Consider the following 10,190-nt stretch of genomic DNA (forward strand, 5'->3'; position numbering starts at 1 on the left):
GTGCAGAATGCTGGGATAGAAAGTTACAGGAGTAAAGAATTTGGTGCCACAAATGAAATTACATGTTTACTGGAGCATGTGAACTATTAGTCTCTTAGCTTTTATGCAATACAGTAACTTTCTACTTTGTAGCAGGAAACAAAAATCCATGTCTTCAAGTAACTTAGATTCTCTAAACGGAAGTATATAAGATAAAATATGATAGTGTTCGTGTGTAATGACCGGCTGACAGGGTTTCCTAATTTAAACAGTGTTTTCAGGCAATGCCCACATGCTGAGGTCATCTTTGTGCAGAACCACTGAAAGCGTATCATGCAAATACAAATGGGGAAGGGCAAGTGGGTACAGTAAAGAAGCTGAAAATTGCCCAAGTGGGAACATACTAAACTGGTTGAGGAATATCCACAATTGTTGTTTGTCTTGGTGAAATGTGATACTACATTTCCACTATAGACATTTGAAATTTGGGACTCCTCGTAGTTAGAATTTTTATTTTTTATTTATATATTTTTGAAGTTTTTTTAATGTGTATTTATTTTTTAAGAGATGGAGAGACGGTGTGAGTGGGGAAGGAGCAGAGAGAGAGAGTTACAGAATCCAAAACAGGCTTCAGGCTGCGGTGTCAGCACAGAGCCTGATCCGGGGCTCAAACCCACCAGCCATGAGATTATGACCTGAGCTGAAGTGGGGCGTTCACCCAACCGAGCCACCCAGGCGCCCAGTAGTTAGAATTTTTGAAATTTTACCATGACCTGTTTGGAGAATGCACAGACCTATTTCTTTACGTCAGACTTACCACTACCGAGAACACAGTGGTGGGGTAGGGTAATGAATTAATGGACAGATAGTAAATCTCATTTGTCAAAACTGTCTAGGGATTTGATCCCAGGACTTGTTAAGATACATACTTTTCCTATTGTCTACCCTTATACCCAGCCACGGGTATGTTGCTTCTTCCACTTACAAAAGTGTATCAAGTAATATTGGGTGTGTCTTTTACACCTCAGTTATATCTTCAATGTCCATATCATCAAAAAAATTTTTAAGATATAAGAAGATATTGTACTTGCAAATTGAAGAGGAACAAAATCGCATTATTTCATGTTTTCCTAATTTAAGACCTAGTAACTCCCAGTTCCTAGTTTTATTCTTACAGTTGAGAGCAATCTTGTGTTACCATTGCCTAATATTTTGACTATAAGATTGACCTTTCAGTACGTTTTATGTCCCAATTTTATACTAACTGAAATGTGATGAGAATGGGACTCTATGTGCAAGATCGGCAAATTTTTATGTAAGGAACATATAGTAGATATTTTATTCTTTGTAGGCCATGCTGTTTCTGTTATCGCTCTTCCAGTATGTCCTCATTGGGTCAAAAGTACCTAAATATGAGTGTGGCTGAAGTTACACTTCACATAAAAACAGACGGTAAGCTGTACTTGGCTCATGTTCTATAGGCGGCAGAGTCCTGATCTACACAAAGGAATTAAGAGCACTAGAAGTAGTAATTATATGAGTAAATAAAACCTGTCTTTCTTATTTGTAAGCCTCTTTAAAATATAGTGGACTGTGTAAGACACTAACAGCCTAGCATATATGTGTATAGCGTTTGGAAAAGAAACCTACACTAATGGTTACACAGGGCAGGAATTGAGAGATGGAAGTACATGTGGAAAGGAAGGGTCAGATGCTCTATATGAAGAAAGTATAGACTCACGTGAAGGTAGACTGGTAAGCTGTACAGGATAACCCTTAAAGCAAACAAAAAACAATAGTTACAGCTAACACCTGTGAACCAAAGAAATGGATTTAAAATAAAATCATTTGTAAAAATTCAGTCATTTCAAAGAAGACAGGGAACAGAGGAAAGGAGACATTATAAAAGCAAGAGGAAAATAATTTACATCTATATATGTGTAAAAGGAAATCGTCTAAAGGCCCCATTGACAAGCAAACATTGTCACTGGATTTTTTTTCTTTTTCTTTTTGTTTTTTTTTGTTTTTTGGTTATTTCTTTTGAGAGTAAGGGAGAGTGATAATCTCAAGCAGGTTCTGTGTTGTAAGTGTAGGTCCATCATGGGGCTCCATTTCAAGAGCCGTGAGATCGTGACCTGAATGAAATGCAGAGTCTTACACCAATAACCATGTGAGCCAACCAGGTGCCCCTGACAATTGGACTTTTTAAAGACAGGCAACACAATGTATCCTAAGAGAAATTCACTTCATAAATTAAGAACACAAAATAAAATCCTAGACCAAAGATAAATGGAAACACTATAATGAATATAGTGGCTATATTAAGATTAATTTCAAGAACAAATAATATGACCAGGGATAATGAGAACTATTTCAATATCATAAAGAGGTACATTCACCAGAATAACATGAAAATCCTAATTAATCCCTTGTTTTCACTACAAACAAATATGTAGTCAAATACTCCCTGTTTCCAAGTCAGACACTAGGACCATGATGGTGGACATCCCCTAGTTCACAAACACACACATACAAACATTACACATAGATGCAAATACATGTGCATATACACAACATAATCTTAAATGCACAGCCATATACCCTCACACTCTCAACATACACTCCATACCAACTCACACTCATGCACACACTCGTGAAATACAAACACATATGTTTACACACACCCATACTCCCACATTCCCAGTTCCTTGTATGTAATTACATTCAAAGAGTCTGCATGCACATGTGTATCTCAACAATGTGCTCATATGTTGGAAGAATACAGGCATCTCCTGACCTTGGATGCCTGAAAATGGGGGGCACTTGCCACCTTTTTTACTTCTTCCATCCTTTCAGCAACCCCCAAGGATGATATTTGTCACATGCAATATCTTAAACTGCTGTGGGCATTGCCACCTCCGGTCCAAGTGAACGGGGCAGAGTTGGAAGGCTATAGACGAGTGATCCAGCAGGGTCCAAATGAGGCCAGAGGGAGGGGGTTATAGGCAGTGTGCAGAGAGCATGGGAGCGTGGAGGAATAGATGGAAAACTCTTCAAAGGCGTATGATGCCACAGTACTTGATAAATATAGGGACAAAGAACCTAGGGGAAAGGTGAAAATGAATCCTGAAGTATGGGATCTGAGTCATCTACATCAGTATGAGCACAGAGTTAGCTGTGGATAAGTAAAATGGCAAAGAGAAAACTATAGATCTGTGTGAGGACAGGTAATTCCCAGGTTGGTCTACTCAGAGAACGTAAGAGCAATGACATCCCAGTAGCAAGGAGAACACCCAGCACCCACATCTTGGTTTCTAACACTATTCTCTCTAAAAAAAAAAAAATGCACCTTGTAATTATGGCTGATTCTATGGCAGGAGCAGGGAAAATACAAGATGAGCCTGGGGGATCTTATAGTGACAATGTTAAAAGTAAGGAAATAATGTTTTAAAAAAAATGGGGACATATCTAGGGGACATAATGGCCAAACCTGAACAGAACTCCTGCAGCCTGTCACCAAATCTCTGATACCAACTCAGTGTCCGGTGATGCAATGTAATTGTGACTTTATTTGGTCTTAGTACAGATCCCACAAGTTAAGGGCAAAGTTGTTCCCAGGACTGCCCCCACTTCAGACACCAGTCATGAGTCAGGCATTCCCAAACCTCCCACGCATCTCCAGCCAGCTAAAAATTTAAGGTTTCCTCCAAGGTTCCCTCTGCTTCAATATTTGCTGGGATGACTCACAGAACTCGGAAAGTGCTATATGTATGATAATCGTTGATAATTAATTAATTTCTATATTGGGACCTAAAAATTGTAGGCCACATTAGTGGCCTGGCCCACATCACAAATCTAAACCTAAATCAGCCTGCTCTTATGTGAAACATCCAGCAAAGAAACCAAACATACACCAATCACAGTCCTCCAATGAAGCTTCAGGTAGCCGATCTTACCCTGTATTCAGCACCTCCTGGTCTTCCAAGGAAATTCCTGACCTCCTAGCCAATCATGCCCTGTTTCTGCACTGCCTCTTCTAAAACTCAATCTTGCCCCAAATCCATCAGGAAGAGCACTCCACTCCCTGCATGGGAGGCTCTGTCCTCCCCAAATCAAGGGTTGTCTTCCCTGGAATAAAAGACAGCAAACTCGTTACTAAATTGTTTTAGTTTTGTCATTTCACATTTTATTGTAAAGGATAGCAGTAAAGAGCCAGATGAAGGCATCCATAGGGCAAGGTTTGGAAGGACTGCCCATACAGTAGCTTTTGTCCCCCACCACGAAGCTCCCAGGAGCTTCTCCAGGAGTTTAATCAGGGCTTCACTTAAGTCATTGGCCATATGACTGAACTCAATCTCCAGGCAGACTCGTTCCTCTCCCCAGAGGCTGGGGTGCTGAGTGTTTCCATCCAATCATGTAGTTGGTCTTTCAAAGGTGTCCAGTCCCCCATTTTGAAGTTCTGTGGGGGAACTCAACAAACCGCGAGTTAATGACCCAACATGAAGTCAGAAGTCCAAGCAACTGAGCCACCCAGGTGCCCCTAAAGTATTTCTTTTTAAAAATTTTCTATTTTTAAGCAGTCTTGATACCCAATATGGGACTCAAAGTCACTATCCAGAGATTAAGAGACACATGCTCTACTGACTGAGCCAGCCAGGCCCCGCAAAAGTCGTTCTATGTTTCAGTTATATCTTTTGTTTTCCTTTCAATGGTGTCCATGTTGCCTTGGGGGTGATTTCAAAAGCAGTACTACCCCATGTTAAAATACGTTCCTATACTCCTGTCACGGAACTTGGTCTGGATCACCCGGTGAAGAATCAAGTGGCACTTGAAGAAATTGGAAGGCAGGTTTATTTCACACTGGCGGGCTCAGAGGAGATCACTCTCCAGAGATCTGAGCCCCGAGCACAAGGATGGGGAACAATTTATAGTCTGTTACTTCTGCATTAGTAGTAATTTGGTGCGCGGCAAGCAGGGTAGGAAAAAGAACCCAGAAGGGGAGTCTTTGGGCAGCGACTGAAATTCTCCTACCAGTCCTGTCGGCCATCTTCTAACATAATTTTTCCCTATCACTCCCGCTTCAAATTGCTAGTTCTCTCTGGCACCAAGCTTGATGAAAGGGTCCTCCATAACCTCTTGTATCCTCAAGTTGGAAAAGCAGAAATCCGTCTTGAAATCTCTTTATCGCCAATACAGCCAACTGCCATCAAGATTTAACACAGTACAATCTACCTTCTAAACGTCTCAAAAGTCCATTTAGTCTTTTCCCACATACCAATCTGTTCACTGGCTCCTTCCCACCTGCTCCTTTTATAAAATTCAGCTGACACTTCCCCCTTGTTCCTCTTTGTCCCCTGCAGTTTACTCTTCAGATGTTGACCAGAAAATATTTTCATGCACTCCTCTTGCTCCTTAAGCGTTACCACATTTTCAAACATCCCCAATTTCTCTTAGATATGAGGCATAATATTCATAGCATAGCCTCCAAAGCCAGCAATAAATAAAACCTGCCCCCCCTCCTCCCGCCACCTTCACCCAAGGCCATTTGCGTGACAAATTAGGCTTTACAATTGCATTCTCAAGTACATCTTGGGAAAGTTTAATATCTCAATTTTAAAGTTACATATTGAAACATAATTCCAGTATGTTCACAGTATTTCAGGACTGTTTCATGGAATCTATCCTTCTGTGACCAATAATAATACAACTATAGAAGTACATCGATATTAATTACAGATGATTTCATGTACCACGCTCTTTACCATTTCATATTAGGTTAGTATCAGTGTGTCTCATTTACCCCTGTCTATGCAATGAAATTGGCTCATTGTTCTTAACATTCTTTGAGGTCTCAGTGCATCTATGACTGAACAGGTAGGTGGAAGACAATTCATATTTCCCTGATGGGATGAGGGAATTCTAGATTTCTTCCACAGCAGACATGGTACGGCCTGAATATGCTTGGGTCATGATTCATGAGAACAAAATGGCTAATGGTTGAAAAATATGTAGTGATTAGTCCAGTGACATTCACCAGCTACCAACTAGAATTATCAAGGAGATCCAAGTAAACTTGAATGATGGACAAAACGGCATAAAACGATACAATGGTGGTCACCAAAATAAGGGTGCTTTCGGTGGCTCTGGTCTCATGGTCTCACAGATGGGTCTGGGGGAGAGAGTGTTCCTATGGATGCATTGGACCGTCTGCTTGTACCTGTGAGGGAGAAAAACCATGGAGCTGGTGGCCAAGGTCATGAATCCCAAACACAAAATGTCAAAGAAAGATGTCATTGCTGCATCTAATGAGCCTGTGATCTTGTCGCTACACTGTGAAGCAGGACAATGTCCCAAACCACTTTTTTTGGTAGCAGTTTTGTTGTTCCATTTACCAGCCATATAAATAGGAAAAAAACATGTTTATGAACATGTAGAACACCCCACACAGGATACTGGAGGGGCCAATGTATTTTGGAGTTTTTACTTTAAGCTCTATCCACCTAGAGTTCCCAGGGTTGGTTGGGATAGCTTGGAAGACCCTCATGGGGCAGGTGGAACAAATGGACATACCTCTGGTCACTCTGTGAACATGTAAAAGAACATAGCATCCATAATAATTAGTGAAATGTTTCAGTCCTAAAGCTATCATGGTCTCTGGGATTCCTCTGGAAAGAATGACCAAGGAGTTGGCTACAGACAGGTTCCTGAGAATCAAATTCATGGATCTCGGCTTGCATCCCTTGAAGCAAAAGGACGTCTAATGACAGAAGAGTCAGAAATTGCCCAGAATTCCAATGACTCCCGGGATAGGAAGATCATTGCTATAGTCACATCTGCCAAGGCCATTCTGTCATTGTCTAGAATTCAATATTCAAAATCACAGGCAGCGAGTTCTGCATGAAAACAAGAGTTTCGGCCTACATTTTCCTGGAAAACAAAATCTGCACTTACATTTCATTTCCCCTGAGAATGAACATCTAAACTATATTGTCTTTTGTTAAGAGATTTCCCAAGGTACATGTGTGTCTCTCTATAGCACTTACAATGTGTGAGTCTGTTATTAACGCTTTCCCTATTGTAACTTATATAATATTGACAACTCTATGAGTTAGGAATTAACATTACCCTCATTCTATAGACGAGGAGAATTTAACTGCAGGAAGTTAAATGACTCATGTAAATAGCAGTAGAGTCAGGATTTGAACCTTGGTGGCCTAGTTGCCATGACATAAATGCTTTCTTCTGCTCTATACTCTGCCAGGAACCTCGTCATGGATACATATGCACACACACACACACACACACACACACACCTCATATTTTAAATTTATTTTACTTTCTAAACCTGGTTTGATCATTTCCCAGTTTTAAGTATTCTTTATAACTAATATAACTAAGGAATGAAGATTGAAAGCTTTAATAAATTTTACATGCACTGAATAATTTTATATGAGCCAGTCTGATTTATTTAATGCACACAACTGTTAGGATGACAGCAGAAGTCATTTCATTTTTTTGCCTGGACCAAAAGGACAATGGCATCCATAACAGAAATTATTGTGCGGAACTGCACTGTGTGCTAACGTATGGGACATGAAACATCACATAGTGATAAAGCTTATTAGGGCAGAAAATAAATTAATCATACTTAAAGATCACATCACTGTATATTTGTGTATTTGTGAATACACAAATTGAAACTCGATATTCGATTTAGAAAAGCTATTCAAATACAATACAAACCTGCAAAATGGATTTGTAGACTTGGAGTCTTGGGCATTTAATGAGTTGAAAAGCAAGAGAGGTGAGTAGTGAGCTGGGAATACTGTTGAAATAATTTTAAACCAGAAGAAATGTAGCTTAAAATTGTCTTTTTTTCTTGATGTGATTATATTTTTAATTAATTTATTATTTTAAAATTAAAATATAAAGTCCTTCATTTCCCCCCTTGAATCACTCTATAGTTAATAACCTTATCTTAAAGGATCTTTCCTAATTTCAGGAAAGAAGATTGTCTCACAGATCAATATTGCACAGAGGTTTTCAGTAGAGACACATTTACTGTCTCCATTAAGCACATCACACTCAAATTACAGAAGAATAAATTTCAGCAGTTCCCATTAGACACGCTGTTTCTGCTGTGAATCGGGTTTTTCAGTTAGTTCCATCATACACCTTATCACATGCACATGCCTTTACAGTGCTCACAATATGGCTTCTAAAAATGTCTCTCTGACTCTTCCTCACGGTATTGAATAGCTGCTTAATTCTGAAAGTATAATTTTTTTTTTCTAAATAGACTGTCCATGCCCAGTGCGGAGTTAGAACTCACATCCCTGAGATCAAGACCTGAGTTGAGGTCGAGAGTGGATGCTTAAATGACTGAGCCACCCCGGTGCTCCCTGAAATTACCATCTTGACGTATCTTAAATTCAGACTCTGGTGGCACTTGGATCAAACACCAAGAACCCCGTTAATGGGGATTTTATTAAATTTCGTTAGCAGCACTCATGCACTGATTGAGCAGTCTCTCTCACAAGCTCAGCCTGTGCCGGAAGATTCTTTTCCCAGACATGCTCACCTACCCAGATTCCTGCTGCATCTCCCAACCTGAGAGACTGTGGTCTCACACTAAACTAGAAGATACTCACAGACTCCTTCTTGTTGCCAGGACTGGAAGCTGGGTGTAAAGTAGCAGGCAAAGCATGTGTGGGAGGGAGGAAGCCAAACTCTGAGATAGATGTTAGTGATTTTGTGACCTCACCTCTCCAAAGAATTGCCATCATCATGTCCGCTGTAGTGGCAATGAGAGTTCCAACACTTGGGGAACTGAGAACGGTTCTGAAAAACTCTTTAATTACCAGGATCTATTAGAAGTTTGTAGTGAGCAGGTCCAAAGGGACCGTTGGAGTGTTTTAGAGAGATTCTTCCATTATTCCTGGAAGCAGACAGGGTGTCACATGGCAGGAGGAGATGCCAAGGGATGAGCCCTGAAAGACCAGACGAGAAGCACATGAGCCTCACTGGATTCTGTGCTTCCCTGAGGATTTCTCTGACCCCAGTCTAATCCTTTGTTACTCCCCAGACCCAAGGACCACCACCATTTAACTTATGGGCAGAGAGAAAGAATCCTCCAAATGACCCAAGGATTTTCTGTTTTTAAAATTTTCAATAAATGCAAATAAAGAGCTTGGTGAACAAATGAGATTAAAAATCATTTGTCCACCTCTGCAATTCAAAAATAACTAGAAAGCCTATACAAAGTGGACATTTTCTCAGAAAATACATTTTACCAAAATTGACGTAAGAAAGATAGGGAGTCCAAACAGACCAATATTCATAGAGAAGAGGAAGTCGTCTTTTTTTCATTTATCAGTCCCTGACCAAAAAAAAAAAAAAAAAAAAAAAAAAAGCATCAGGATCAGATAAGCCACCAGATTCTTCCATTTCTTTAAATAGAAGACGTGCTAATGCTGCTTACTGAGTTCAAGAGCATTAGAGTGGAATTAAAATTTCCAAATTATCTTTATACTTCAAATGACATTCTGAGACTAAAACATCCTAAAGTTTGTACTAAAAAGAATACTATAGAAAGATGTCATCTCTCCCTACAGATGGTACCATGGACAATAAACAGCCAAAACCCCTGAAGAGGAATAAAGAATTATAATGAGCCAAGAAATTTGTGTCTCCGATTCATGAATGAGTCACTGTTAGGAAATTAATATACTTCATATTTTTGAAGAGAAATCAGAAATCTTACTCATAGTTACAAAAACATTTGGAAGAATACAACATCTAAGGATGTTAAGTCAGAACACTTGAAATTAGGAATTTCTTTCGGATCTTTCCCAACTTAGCAAAACAAAATCTTCTTCTTGTTCATAGGGAAGTGCTAGAGAACTCCGCTAAGGCCAGAAAACCACACTAAAAAAGTACATGATCACCTGTTGTATTCCTTTCTCATTGTGTTGGAGGTTAGCCAGGGCAATGTAAAATGGCATAGAAATTAGAAACAAAGACATAGAAGTATGTTTTTCAGATGATAAAAGTTTATGTCTGGAAACACAAAGGAACTGTTAGAAAATCTACGACAAAAAATAATTCCATAAGCTAACAAGACAGGATACTGACATTCAAAAACAATAACGTCTTTTTGCACAGGGTATTTTTTTTTTATTTTTAAATGTTTATTTATTTTTGAGAGAGAG

Source organism: Prionailurus bengalensis, chromosome E2 (assembly GCF_016509475.1).
Source record: "Prionailurus bengalensis isolate Pbe53 chromosome E2, Fcat_Pben_1.1_paternal_pri, whole genome shotgun sequence".
Classification (NCBI taxonomy): Eukaryota; Metazoa; Chordata; class Mammalia; order Carnivora; family Felidae; genus Prionailurus; species Prionailurus bengalensis.